The sequence below is a fragment of the Bombus huntii genome, unplaced genomic scaffold (assembly GCF_024542735.1).
Source record: "Bombus huntii isolate Logan2020A unplaced genomic scaffold, iyBomHunt1.1 ctg00000144.1, whole genome shotgun sequence".
NCBI lineage: Eukaryota > Metazoa > Arthropoda > Insecta > Hymenoptera > Apidae > Bombus > Bombus huntii.
This window is the reverse complement of record NW_026099389.1, coordinates 71,420-85,468: the sequence shown is the minus strand read 5'-3', so window position 1 is coordinate 85,468 and position 14,049 is coordinate 71,420.

The window sequence follows — 14,049 nt, the reverse complement described above, 5'->3', positions numbered from 1 at the left end:
ATCAATAAAAATGTTTTATTAATGACGTAACTGGAACGAATACTAATGAATTTAAATAAAATCGACGACCAAATGGAATATATCTTCTTTTCAATTTTCATAAATCGAAAGCCCTATGGATACGTATAAATGTTTCTTTTACTCGTAGTAAATTATTATTATTCTATTATACGTGTGTATACTACAGAAGGACCATACTAATAGGCACCAACAGCTTTCATCTAACATAATATTTTCATGGAATCTTATAATCATTTTCGCCTCATTGTCTCCGAATAAGTCGTATTTAACAACATTTCGAATTTCGATTTGTTGAAAAAGCCGCTCAATTTGATGCACAAATTTGACTTCGCAAATCGCCTTTTTGTACTCCCCGTACTGGCGAGAACGAAGATAAATGTTCGGCACTGAGCTACTGCTCAGTTGCTACGAGTTAATCCTCGTTTTGCTTCAAGTAAATGAAACGCTCTAATCTGTAAGACGTCCATAAGATTCGGTTGACGGTGGCTGTTTCGTGTTAATCGGTGTCTCAATTTTCTAATTTAATTATTGTGCTCGATTTAATGACATGGCGATCTGGTCCAAAAAAAAAAAAAAAAGTGACTCCTTTTTTTGCTTTGATATAAGATTTTTATTTTTACGTATGAAATATGGCGAAGAAGTAGTGACCTCTCTTTTATCGATGTAATCATATTAGGGGAACGCAGTAAATGGCTTCTGCAATATCATGGAACTATTCGTATCCCTCGATTAATCAAGTTCCCCTAGGTCAGTGGTTCTCAATTCTTGAAGCGTTTATCGATTAAAAAGTAGTTCTAAATCTTCTTCGATTTTCTCCAAAGAATTTTCAAATTGAATATTTAAGACAACATTTAATGAATTCAAATTGAAACGCCTTATTTTATCACGTAAACGATAATTGGGAAAGAGAAAGAATTCGTATTCTATATAGAATATATATTCCATGCAAAGTGTTCCAACAATTTTTAAACCTTTACAAATTTTCCACAACATACTAAAGGAATGTCAGTAATTTGTCATCTCAGTATGCCAATTTCCTTAAATTATGCCAATTGCCAATGTATGCCAATTTGTATAAAATTTAAATCCACCTTCTATTGGTAATCTAAAAATCATTACTTTCTTCAATAATATAGGAAATAATACCTTAAAAATTGCTCAAGAAATACGCAAAATGCGTCGAAGGTAACCGAGCCAAAAAGATAATAAATAAATAAATAAAAAAGAAATAAATGAATTTAATAGTAAACACGTGGGTACTTGTTGAAATTTGCACCATTTGACGCGAGCAAGCCGTTCGAAAGGAAAACACGTTCAGCCGCCAAAGCTGTGGAATTGAGATCACTTAATTCCGTTTGAATCCATCCATTCTCGTTTAATGGCCTATTTGTTTTCAATATCATATCATTTCCAAACATATCGTTCCTGAAAGGCGAAACAAAATGGCAAAACAAATGTACAAAGGTGTATATCAACGTAAGTGTACCTGTATGTCTATATTCGAGATTATTTATCTATTCAAGATAACAAATTAAAAATACTATATAGAGGATTTAATTAATGTGTGGATCAACGTATGTATCACTATATATAACAATAATATTGACTGTATATGTACGTGTGTAATAAAAGATTTCCGGTTTACAATGTTTACGATACTGATATAAAAATACCATATAGAGGATTTAATTAACGTGCATATCTACGTATATATCATTATATGTAACAGTAACATTATGTGCATATACGTATAATATTGGTTAAATGTTAAATGTTAATATTGGTTAAATGCGTTAAAGTGAAATGTTATTTACCTATTCAAGATAGCAAAGTAAACATACCATATAGAGGATTTACTACTGTTAACACTCGGTATTATCGTATTCAAAGTATTTAACCAAATAATTTGGGAATCCAGCGGACGAGCTTGTATTTAATATGATTATATTTAATATAACAACTTTACTCAATATACGCGTAGGATTTTAAATGTCATGAGGGTTGCAGCGGACTCAATTTTAATGTACCTCGATATCTTAGCTTCTTATAATATCCTAATAAAATGTTATTTATCGATTACAATTGTCCTGTCGTATTTTATAGTGTTTGCTTTATAAATGTGAACTTTATTCAAAAAGAGTTCATCGATGATTATCCATTACAGGTTGTTAATAAACCTGAATTACGCACAAAGGAATTGCCGTTAATAACTTAAGATTCTCTGCCCGCCGTACAGGGTACATATAGTAATTATTCTCGACGATCGTAACGTTTAAGTCCAATTCGAGCTTATAGTCCCATGCGAGTTAAACAACGACAATAGTTTGAATTTCTATTTGTTCGTTTGTCGTCTGTTTATACCCGGAGCACCTGCTGTAAACCAATACAAAATTTATTAGATCTATAAATAACACATATAAAACTTATTAATTTATAATTAATATAAAATAGGAGAGCACGAAACTTCCTATTTGATGGATATGTTAAATCTTTGTAAAAAATACCATATCATTAGTATCATTTTAATCGTTCTAAAGGATTTAGCCGCATAAAGCTGTGACCCTTGGAAGAATCGATGTTCACGCGTGACAAATTGAAATTGTGCGAAGGTTCCGGTACGAACATCACAAGCCGAACATCGATACCAGGGGCACAGGCACATGTTCTAGGTTCATTATATATTTATAAAGGGCTGACGATTCAGTGGATGGTCCGGGTAAATTTAAATTGTAAATGAACGCATTGCTGGTTTCAAGTAAAAGCCTGGATAAGAGCGGATATGGTATGAGAGTCTGTCGTGGAAAGGGGAACAGGCCGCTTTTATTTGTAAAGTTTGAATCTCCTCGATATTGAAGATGTTGAAGCTGCAAGTATGTATTTCATTTTAATCCATTCGAGACCGAGATTTAATTGTAAGACGATACATAGGTGTCGGTACGATCTGAATGTTTAGTTGGAATGATTCTGTGTTTTACTCTCTCCAGGGTATCCTTTTCATACTTTGATTTTAAATCGATGACAATCTTAAATAGTATGCCTCATATTTTTAAAATATAAAATATAAAATATATGTAATATCGTGATATAATGTGTTTACAAAGAGTGGACAATAGAGATGTTAATCAGAAAGAAAAAGACGATTGTTGTTCAACCTGAACTATTCACGCCAAACGCACAGAAAACAGCGCAATCCACACTCTCTCGGCAACGCCACTCGCAACCTCTGTCTCCGCTCAGCTCGCACTCTGCTTCTCGACTCGCACTCTGTTTCTCGACTCACACTCTCTGCTTTTCGACTAACTCTCTGGTCATTGCCGCATTCTGTTGTCTTTTTCCTAGGCCCACCGCACACGTGTTCTGCAGACGCTCGTGGCCAGGGTCACGTAGGTCTTTTCCACGAAACTATACACTTGAAAAGACCGATGACACATTGATGGGCCCGACGGCGCCTCGGCTCTCGCGACATTGTTCATAGTTCGCCCGATATTTCTTAGGCCTTTCGTCCACGATACTACACATATATATATATATATATATATCTATACAGATACACAAGATATACAGATTATTATTTATAACGTTTTGGTTTTCTTAATTGAGTCATTCATTTAATACAAATTTTTTTTTTTATTTATTTGTTGAAATTACAATCAATTCTCGCGTTGAGAATTTTCAGTAATTTTTCTGGCGTGGCGCAGTGACATGGCTGTTTATTTACAATAAGTTAATACTTATTATAGATAGATATAATTTATAATCTATAAGTATTATAAGTAAGTGCATATGCTTGATTTGGATAATTAAATGAATCTAACGTTTAGGTCTAGCGGGTAGTGCCTCTTCAGCCTGCGAATCTGGTCCATCGTATCGAGTAGTCCAGTGATTAGGGGGTTTCGGTGTTTGTTGATTCTTTTGCTGTATCTGTTGCTATATTTTGCTATTTCCTCTTTGACGGTGGGTATCTTGAGGTCGCGGTGTATTGTTTCATTGGTTACATACCAAGGTGCGTTAATTAGGGATCTTAGCGTTTTCGATTGAAAGCGTTGGAGTATTTCGATGTTGGAGTTACTTGCTGTTCCCCATAGTTGGATTCCGTAGGTCCAGACAAGTTTTATTACGGTCTTGTAGAGGGTAATTTTATTCTGTAAATTTAGATTGGAGCGTCGGCCCGTGAGCCAATAGAGTTTTTTTAGTTTGTCCTTTAGTTGCTTCCTTTTATCTGAGATGTGTGTCTTCCACGTTAGTCTCCTGTCCAGGGTCATGCCCAGGTATCGGACTGTGTCCCTGCTAGGAACTGTTGCATTGTTGATGGTGACCTGGGGGCAGGTTTGTTTTCGAAGCGTGAAGGTTACATGTGAGGATTTCTTTTCGTTGACTTTGAAGCCCCATTTGTGAAACCACTTTTCCATGGAGTCGAGACTTCGCTGGAGAGTGGATGAGGCTATTACCGGGTCTGCGTGGGTAGCTAATAGCACTGTGTCGTCTGCAAATATCGCTATTGTTATATCGTTTGATATAGGTAGGTCGGCAGTGTAGATGGAGTACAGTAGGGGTCCGAGGACACTACTTTGGGGTATGCCGGCTTCTATTGGGAATGTTGCGGAAGTGGCGTCTAGGCATTTAACCATGAATTGTCTATTGGTTAGGTAAGATTTTAGGATGGAGTAGTAGGGGTGAGGTAGGATCTTTTTAAGTTTGTATAGTAGCCCTTCATGCCATACTTTATCGAATGCCTGTTGGATGTCTAGGAAAACCGCTGAGCAATATTTTTTCTTTTCGAGTGTTTGGCTGATCGTATGAGTTAAGCGGTGGATTTGCTCTACTGTAGAATGATGTTTTCGGAAGCCGAATTGGTGATCTGGGAGTGTTTTCAAGTTCTCTAGGATTGGAAGGAGTCGGTTCGTGAGCATCTTCTCGAATAGTTTGGACAGGGTAGGTAAAAGACTGATTGGGCGATAGGAGCAGGTTTCGTGTATCGGTTTACCGGGTTTAGGGATGAGGGTAATCAATGAGATTTTCCAAGCCTTAGGATAGTGTTCCAGGCGAAGGATAGCATTAAAAATCGATGTGATGAGTGCTATCCCTTTTGTGGGAAGTTCCTTGATTGCTCTATTGCCTATTAGGTCGTGTCCTGCTGCTTTCTTGGGGTTTAGGCGACTGATTGTTTCTATAGTCTCAGCAGAGGAGAAGGGTTCGATAGGAGGGGACATTTGGAAGGGGGTGTGTAGGTATTCAGTAACGTCCGCGGCGGCTTGGGGGGAATGGGGTTTGAATACTTTTGACAAGTGTTTTGCAAACAGGTCGGCTTTTCCTATAGGGCTTCGCGCCCATCCACCTTGCGGACGGCGGATAGGTGGGATTATTTGTGGGGGGCGTGTGAGTTTCCTGGAGGCCTTCCATAGTGAGTAGTTGGCGTCGGCTGTGGGGGATAAGCTGGCGAGGTATTTATGGAAGCAGTCGTTTTTATAGTTTGTTAAGGTTCTGGATAGTTTTCTAGTTGCGTTGTTAAGTTTGCGTTTGTCCTCCGGTGTTCTGTGGGTCTGCCATACTCTTCTTAGTCTACGTTTTTCTGCTATTTTTTTTAGTATGTATTGTGGATATTCTTGTTTGCTGTTAGTTGGCTTTGTCGGTGTGGAGAGGCGGATTGCGTTTATTATGCTCGTGTTTAAGTATTCCGTGGCTGCTTCGATATCTTCCTTTGTTTTTAGTGGGGTGAAGGCTGAGGTTGAGTGTGTAAAGACTTCTCTGAAGAGCTGCCAGTTGGTGTGTTGGTTGTGAATGGAGCCATTAGGTGTACTCTCGATGATTGTTGAACTGACTGTTGCTATCACGGGAGAATGATCAGAGGAGAGATCAGCCGAGGAGTTGATCTGGACGTGTCTTGATGGGATATTTTTAGTTATGAAGAAGTCGAGAAGGTCGGGTATTTTGTTGGTGTCAGTGGGCCAGTATGTGGGTTCGTATGTGGTGAGGTAGTTGAGGTTGTTGTTTATTATGCTGTTTAAGAGGTTTTTGCCTCTTGCTGTAACCAGTCTGCTGCCCCATTGGATGTGCTTGGCGTTATAGTCTCCTCCAACTATGAATCTGTTGCCCAGGGTGTCCAGGAAGTTATCAAAGTCTTCTTTGGCGATGGAGTGTCTGGGAGGGCAGTATACTGCTGAGGTGGTGATTGAGCCATGACAGTCTTCTATTGCTACGTTTGTTGCTTGGAGGTAGTCTTTCTGGAATGGTGGGAGTTCGTAGTGTTTAATACTTGCTTTGATTATTATTCCGGTGCCACCGTGGGCCTTTCCGCTGGGGTGTTGGGTATGGTAGAATTTGTAACCATTTATTTTCAGGTAGCTCTTATCGGTGAAGTGGGTTTCCGATACGAGCATTATGTCGATTTGCTGGTGTTTTAAGAAGAGTTCTAGTTCACGTTTGTGTTGCGCTAGACCGTTGGCGTTCCAGAGAGCTATGCGCCTTGGTTTTATTTTGAGTCGGGGCGTGCTAATTTTTCCACGATGAGTGTTAGTAGCGATAGCAAGTGATTTATTTGCTCCGATTGTTTCTCTATTAGCTTTTCGAGCCTTGAGGAGTTGTCTGCGTTTGGTGGGATGGGGACACCGTGGGCCTTTCCGCTGGGGTGTTATTTAGTACAAATGATAAGAAATTAGTAATAATTCACAAAAAAGGGATATTGTAGTAGAAATATTATAAAAAAACATTTTCTGTTTTAGTGTAGAGTTACTCCTTCTTACAGACAGTGTCGTACAAATCTGTACGTCTCTGAGAAAATGTAGGTATCTGAGCCCTTACTTCCTCAACAACTTTTAGATCTGATAGAAAAAAGAAACATACGAAGTAATAAGTAATGCTTACTAATAAATTCAACAAATACAGAGGAAGATGGCTAAATCGATAAATTAACGAGACTAAAAATTAATTACATCATGGATCTCTCGCTTTTAATTTTAAGCTGTAAATTACCGATATCGGTGATTGCCATATTCTCTTGAGTTTCCAAATCGTAAAGAATCTTTCCCCAGGGATTGGTCAACTGTGTATGCCCCCATGCGACGTAACTTGCTGAAGGAACACGAGCCGGTGATATGCAAGCAACGTATAATTGATTATCATTCGCTCTGGAACGCTGAAGTAATGACCAGTGCAGTGGTCCAGTGGTCATATTGAATGCCGCTGGATATATCAGCATTTGGCAACCTAACCCAGAGAAGCAGGAAATATGAAGCCACCGAATACCAATTAACTTCGTAGTTGCACGGTTCACATTCCATCATTTCTGAATATGCGAGGACAGTCCTCTTATTGTGCTTTTAATTCTTTTATTTGTTTCATTTTCAGCAAATATACTGGTTTTTTAAATTAAGCTTCTTTTTATACAGAGTTACCGATTATATTAATTTTATATAGAATATATTTAAGAAAGATATTTAATTTTTTGCTAGTTAAGTATTGATCGATTAAGTTACTGTACCTTTGTTCCGATAAATGCGTGCCATTTCCTCGAATCTAATATCATAGCAAATGCCAATACCTATTTTGCAGCCCTTCACATCGAACGTCGTTAGGGAGTTACCAGGACTGAGTGAATCACTCTCTCGAAAAGTAATCTTATTAGGAATGTCGATGTCGAATAGATGTACCTAATAACATAAAAATGTAGTCGCTAATTCTATTGCTGTAACTTTTGTAATTTAATATCAAAGTTACCAACTCCTAAACTTTAATTATTTTTTATTTAATAACTGACAGCGTTTTTATCACTTTCTTTTATTAAAAAATCTTATCATTTAATAATGTTTAAAAAGGAGAAAAAATAAGTATAATAATATTTTAAGTATGTGAAAAATTTATATTACACATTACAACAAAAATGGGCGTTTCCCGTATCATAACGTATTTTATAAACCGTAAATTATAGAATTGGTTATAGTATACGTATGTACATATGTATATTCCTAAATTATTCCTAGATAGAGTCACTTTCTTCACCCCAATATTTTCAAATCCAAAGCCATAAAGGAATATATTACTTACCTTTCGGTGTTTTGCTATCAAAGTTCCATCGGGACCCCAAATAGTACAGGTATTGTACAATTTATCGCCCTCTATTTCAGGCATCGTACCACCAACTACATAGATGTTGTTTTCTTTAGCTGCGTTCGATGAAGCAACGCTCGTTTCACCATCAGGAATACTCTCGGCGTATTTTCGAAAGTACTCTGCATTGCAATATTTCAATTAATGAAAAATAACTGTCTTTTGTTCCAACCATAAATTAAATTGAAATGTTTGTCAGTTTTTTATTTTTTAAATTATTAAAATAACTAAGTTTTATATTTCGACTTAATTAAATATGCAATTACTTAGCTAATAGTATATATAATAAATTGTTTCTACAGGTTCAAAATGAAAAATGAATATTTAGAAATATTTAATTACGACAATGCTATTTGTGTTAGCATCAGTGGCTTGTTACTCAACGACTTTGCTAGTACTTTTTCAAACATAAAGTTAGTTTTCAATTAACACTTATACTAGAGGCGGAATTATAAATGCAAAATAATTGATAATACTAATTTATAAGTACCTAATTATTAGTATCTTAAAAAATATATTTATACAAAAATCACGATAATCATGAAAATGGGGAAATCCTATATTCTCGAATCAATTCACAATTTATTTTGTATATTAATTAGATTCCGCGCTCATCAGTACGTACTCACTGGCGACATCGAGAAAATGTATCGGCAATTCCTCGTACGACCAGAGGATCGGAAATATCAAAGGATATTATGGCGCAGCGCGAGAGGAGAAACAGAAACATATGAGCTTAACACCGTAATACTCTTATCATAGTAATAGAAGCAGTCCTCAATTCCCGCCCGCTAACTCCTATCTCCACCGATCCAAATGATCTCCTAGCCCTCACTCCCGGACATTTCCTCATTGGCGATTCATTAATGTGCTTACGTGATCGAGATTTCAGAGACATTCCATCGAACCGACTCTCCAAATGGCAGCATATCCAACAGCTTAAACAACATTTTTGGAACCGCTGGCATAAGGAGTATTTGAACGAGCTAACCAACCGCAATAAATGGAGCAAGGGTGGACACAGCATCCAAAAGGGCACAATCGTCATCCTCAGAGAGGACAACGTTCCCTCCATGCATTGGCCTCTGGGCCGAGTTATCAAGGTTCATCCAGGCGCCGATGGTGTTGTCACGTAAAATAACAAAATAAAAAAAGGAATTTGAGGTAAAAAATAAAAAAAGAAAACTTTATTTTTTTTCTAACATCAATACACTTTACAATTTACTTCCGAACTCTAGGCGTGACTTTCTAAGACTGACTCTTATGATTTTACTTTCGATCGGATCCGATTACTTTCTTTTGTCATCCCTCAACATCCCCACCGTCCATGCATTTGCTAGGCGTCCGCGATCGTTGCCACGTGCTCTTTCTTCTAGAACCTTCGGTGGAAGGACCGTTGGGATGTTGATGGTTCATTAGGCACTTCAGCGATATACATTGTCGCCGAGTGCCGCCACATCTTTATCTCTATCGTCAGTCCGTCGGATTTGAAGTATGCCGGTCGTGACATACCCCCCTGGTTAGATTGATCTTGGTCCTCTAAGATCGTAGTAGAATGGAATTATTTAAATGTAGATCAAAGGATATATTTATGCTTTTTTTTCAGGAATCGCTATGAATTGATTTTCTGCATGTTATGGTACAAAAGTTATTTCGTTAATCTTAAATATAGCAATTTTACAATATTTGTTAGTGTTCGAGAAGCTAATAATTTCAGAGGCGTAATCATGTTGTAGTTTTCGATCGTGAATTGGTTGGGTTTGTTTACAAAGCGTAATTCCTATCCCGTGAATTTAAGGCAACTAATTAAGGGTATTGTTACTAGTGCTAGGGTCAGCATTATCCTGAAAAAAGTACGCTTTCAATCGGTTACCATGTATCTTTTTCTTAGCATTGTCGATAGAAATAATGTAATAAGGAGTTTTCACATCGTTAATTCTGTAGGGTCCTAACCATTCAATGTCCAACTTATCTCTTTTATGGTCGTTGTGAATTAAAACAAAGTCTCTTTTCCTAAACACAGTCTGAGTTTTAACAATCTTTCTTTCTTGGTCTCGCTTGTATCGTTGCTTATTCTGAATAAGTGTTTTGTGAGCTGTTTCCCAATATTTATTCAACTGTTTTTGCCAAAGTGAGTACATATCATCATAGGTAAGTGTGGGAAATTTGGATATTGCGGAAGGTAAGTTAGCTTTTCGCCCAAAGGTCAATTCAAAGGGAGAGAATCCTGTTCCTTCATGTTTCGCGGTGTTGTACCCTAAACAAATGAAATTAAGTACTTCATCCCATTCTTTGTCATTGTCGTGTAATGCAGTACGAATTAAATCTTTAACTGAGGCATGCGTTCTTTCGAGAGATCCGTTACTTTGTGGGTGAAATGAAGTTGTTTTGATGTGTTTGATTTTAAAAGCTTCTTCAAATTTCGTCATTAAATCACTAACAAAATTTTGTCCCTGATCTGTTAGGATTGTTTTTGGTGCCGAAAATATGTAAATATAGTGTTCAATAAGCGCGTTAATTATGGATTCAGTTCGTTGCGTTTTAAGGGGAACTAGTATCAGATATTTCGTAAGTTCATCGTGTATTGAAAGTATGTATTGGTTTCCGCGTTTGGTTTTCGTCATCGGTCCTATGATGTCCATAGCGATTTTGTCGTTAGGGTTAAGTGGCGTGTCTGAGATTTGTGGGGATTCTTTGGGTCTGATACGTGTTAGTTTCTCCTTTTGACATGTGTCGCATGTTTTCACAAAGTTTTCTACTCTTTCTAAAAGTCCGGAAATTTTGAATTTATCCTTGATCCGTTGATACGTTTTCTGTATCCCTAAATGTCCTACGGTGTCGTTATGGTTTTCCTTTATTGCTTGTATTATTTCGTTTTCGTCTAGTTTTAAGATGGGATTAGGTGCATAAGTAATTTTCTTGTACGTGTCGTTAAAATATATTAGCATGAGTTTAATCTGTGTTTTCTCTAATTCAGTGAAGTCGTTATTTCCTATGCCGATTTTTGTTGTATCTTTAAGAATTTTGTAAAGTCTTCTGATCCAAAGTGTCTCGTCGTATTCTCCTAAGTCGTTTCGAGTTAATTGGTAAAATGTTTGGTCATTTGGTTTAATTTCTAAGAGTTTCGGATTCTCGTTGTTGTCTTTCCATGCGTTGAATGAATTAGTGTGATCAATTACTAGGTCGAGGTTAACTACTTCGTCGCGAGTTACTGCGTGAACTCTAGATAAAGCGTCTGCAGCTGTGTTATCTTTACCCTTTGTATATTCGATTTCATAGTCATATTCTTCGAGTCTAAGTCTCCAACGAATCAGTCTGCTAGAAGGGTCTTTGCAATTGTGTAGCCACTTAAGAGCTTGGTGGTCGGTTCGAATAATGAAGCGTCGTCCTAACAAATATTGTCTTAATCTTTTCACGGCCCATACGATGGCTAAGAGTTCCTTTTCTGTCGTGGTATAGTTTCGTTCGGGTGGATTCAGTGTTCTTGAAATGTAACAACAAGGATGACCGTCTTGCGACAGTATTGCTCCTAGTCCTTCGTTACTTGCGTCGGTAGTTAAGGTAAAGGTTTTGTTAAAGTCTGGATAAGCTAATATTGGGAAATTACAGAGTTTGTCTTTTAAAGTATCAAAGCTAATCTGGTGTTTGTCAGTCCAATGGAATGGTGTGTCCTTTTTTGTTAAGTCTGTAAGGCTTTTCGCGATTTTGGAAAAGTTTCGAATAAATTTGCGATAATAACCTGCTAAACCTAAGAATGATTTCACGTCCGTGGCATTGCGGGGTAATCGAAAGTTTTTTACAGCGTCTAATTTCTTGGGGTTTGGTTTGACTCCTTCGGATGAAACTACATGGCCTAAGTATTCTAATTCCGGTTTTACGAATTCACATTTGTCCGGTTGCAATTTAAGTCCTAATTCTCTGAGTCTCTGAAATACTATCGCGAGGTTTTCGTTATGTTCTTGAATCGTTTTTCCGAATATCACTATGTCATCCAAATAAACAAAGCAGTATTTTCCTACAAGTCCAGCTAAGGCTCTGTCCATTAATCTTTGAAAGGTAGCGGGTGCGTTTTTAAGTCCGAATGGCATTCGATTGAAATGAAAATGCCCTTGCGGTGTCGAAAAAGCAGTATATTTTTTAGATTTCTCGTTCATTGGAATTTGATGGAATCCTGAGGATAAATCAAGCGCCGAAAAGAATTTTGCGTTTCCTAGTTGTGTTAAAATGTCGTCTATATCAGGTAAAGGGTAAGCGTCTTGTTCTGTGAGTTCATTTAGTTTCCTGAAATCGATAACTATCCTCCATTTCTGTTTTCCTGAGGCGTCTAATTTTTTCGGAACTACCCATACCGGAGAGTTATAAGGGGATTCGGATTCTTCTATAATATTTTTCTTCAACATGTCTCCTATTTGTCGCGAAATCTCGTCACGGTGACATTCCGGTGGTCTATACGATCGTGTGTTAATAATTTTGTCTTTGGTTAACGAAATTGTGTGCTGAGTTAAATTAGTACAGGGTAAAAGATCGGTTTCTAAATTAAAGATGTCAATATAATGAAGGATAATCTTTTCGATGGATTCACGGATTGGTTTTTCAATGTGATCTGTTCTCACTAGGCTTTTTAGTTTTGATACGTTGGAAAAGTCATGAGAATTTTGAATATTGCTAGAAATTTCAACGTTTTGCTCTCCAGTGTTGATAAAACATACTTTAGTTGGTTTGCCTTCCAAATAGATTGTTTGAACTCTGTTTTCTCCAGGAGTCAAATGTATTGGTTTCTGAAATAAAATGGTTTTGTCGTTTAATCGGATTTTGTCATTGGATATTGAATAGTTATACTTCTCTAAACATGGTAGCCCAATGATTCCGTCTTCGATAATAGGGAAATTGTTCGGTACTATGTGAAAAATGTGATTTTGTCCAAAAATTCGTTTCGTTACGTATTCGTTAGTTTCGTACTTGTCTCGTCCCATAGAAAATTTTTGTTTAGGCCCTATTTGTATCGCGTTGACAGTTTTGTTACGTTTCACCAGGTTTATCCCTGCTCCTGTGTCGACCAGAAATACTCGCTCTTCGGTTCGGGTTGACAAAGGTATTGCGAGTAATCTTCCCGTGGCGATGTTGACTCGTATGTCTCGTACGGTTCGTCCATCTCCTGGTTCGATGTTGTTTCTTGTATTTCGTCCCATTCCTGGACTGCCTGGAATCCTTGCGGGTGGTCGATCGCGCTGGCTCGGTGGTAGAAAATTTTGACACTTGTTGGCAATGTGTCCCAGCTTTCCGCACTTGAAGCACTTCATCTGCATATGCTGGTTGTCGGGGCGATTACTAACCGAAGGTAAGCGATTACATGACCAATTAGGTTGTCGTTCTTCTCGCAAGTAGCGTTCTACATCGGCTGCCTTTTTTTCAGCTTCCGGAAGATTCAAGGGTTCACTGCTTAATAGTATTCGCCCTATGTCGCGTCTGAGTCCCTTTAGGTACACACGAACAGTCTTCTTCGTGATTTCTTCAGTCATAATTTTACGTGTTAGTGGTTGTGGGTACTCATTGGTTACTGCGTACAGCAAACGGTTGAGTATTCTTCTAAACCGAATATTAAAACTTTGCACTGATTCCTCGCGTCCCTGTCTCAACTCTCGTAATTGTTCTTGGTACTCATCCGAAGTCACTTGTGCTGCTAAGTTATTTCTCAGTGCGTCGTACAGATCACTGTAACACTCAATAGGAATGTTGCGAATACTTTGGGCTGCTTTCCCCACGATTTTTTCCACTTTTATTGCTTTTAGCAATAGATCTTGCTCCATACAGCGATCCTTCATACTTCTCACTTCTTTGATGAAGTCTTCAACTCCTACATCATCATCTCCGTTGAGCGTTGGGATGTAGCGTATTGCATCCTTAGCTCGTAGAGTGGGAGGAGCG